The following is a 1,469-nucleotide window of genomic DNA, read 5'->3' on the forward strand; positions in this document are numbered from 1 at the left end:
GAAGTGATACAGAAAAAACTATAGAACTGTTGGTGCTAATTTCCTATGAATATGATTGTATTGAAAATATGCACATGAAGAATGCTATTGAATTTTAGGAGATAAATGTTTACTGTCTCTAAAGAATCGATTTCCTATAAGGATTTCCAGGATTCCATGGCTTATCCACTGGTTTTACATATAGAAAGTCAGAATAGAAGCTGTTCTTCAGTCAGTGCACGGCCTACCAATATGAAAACTATTAGGAGTCAAGATGAGCATCATTATTCAAGAATATCTCTATTGCAATTACTACTTAAATTGACATTGAAAGCTACCAAAAGTATAACACTTACTATGCTCATTTGTCAACACCTAAGTCTAGATTTTAGTTTTTTAGATAGAGTGGCAAGTCTCCATATTATTATTGCAAGAGTTCTTTGTTTTTGAATTTTATTTTTTTATAGACTTTATTTCTTGGAGCAGTTTTTGGTTCACAACAAAATTAAATGGAAAGTACAGAATTCTCAGATAGCCCTCCCCTCACACATGCATAGTCCCTTATAGCACCAATGTGGTAAAATTGTTACAACTGATGAACAAACATTGACACATCATCATCCAAAGTCCATAGTTTATATTAGTGTTTACTCTTGGTGTTGTGCATTCTGTGGATGTTAACAAAAGTATAATCACATGTATCTACCTTTACGTATCCTACAGAATGGTTTCACTGCCCTAAAATTCACCTGTGCTCTACCTTTTCATTCTCCTCTCCTTCCAAATCACTAGCAACAACTAATCCTTTCAGTGTCTTCATAGTTTTACCTTTTCCAGAATGTCTTATCATTGGATTCATACCCAATACAAGCCTTTGCAGAGTCCAGATGGAGGACATATGTTGACTCGATTTCCATGGACATATTACAGTCCTCGAATTTAGCTGTTTGAATTGGTTAATACATCAGCAGATACAAAAAGAATTTCCAAAGATAAAGGAATGACTTTTGGCAGTTTACTTGGGTCTTTCATAGTGCATAAAATCCTTGAGATAATATGAGCTAAAAAACAAAGTACAATGATTATACCATACAACAAGTCTCATGAAACGTCAGGAGAGAAATTCAGTCAAATATTAAATAAATCATTCGCATAAAATATTTTTAAATCACTGGAGGAATCACAAGTAATAGTATGTGCAACTAATACCAAGAAAATGTATTGAAATGGCTTCCTTTGCCATGTTGTCACTTCATATTAAAAATAGGTACACTGAAAAATTCTGGTAAATTTGCAAAGCAGTGAAACTCCAACAGATAAATTCTGTTTTGACCTTTTTAATAGGTTGCTCGAGCACAGAAGTTAAAATATTAGATTCAACATTTCAACTCTGCATTTGGAGAAATATATGCTCAAATTTTGGCAAACTTTTGTTTAATGTATTTTCACATATATTCATAAAGAAATATCTATTTGGGTTTTTAATATAT

The sequence above is a fragment of the Pteropus alecto genome, unplaced genomic scaffold, assembly GCF_000325575.1.
Source record: "Pteropus alecto unplaced genomic scaffold, ASM32557v1 scaffold72, whole genome shotgun sequence".
NCBI lineage: Eukaryota > Metazoa > Chordata > Mammalia > Chiroptera > Pteropodidae > Pteropus > Pteropus alecto.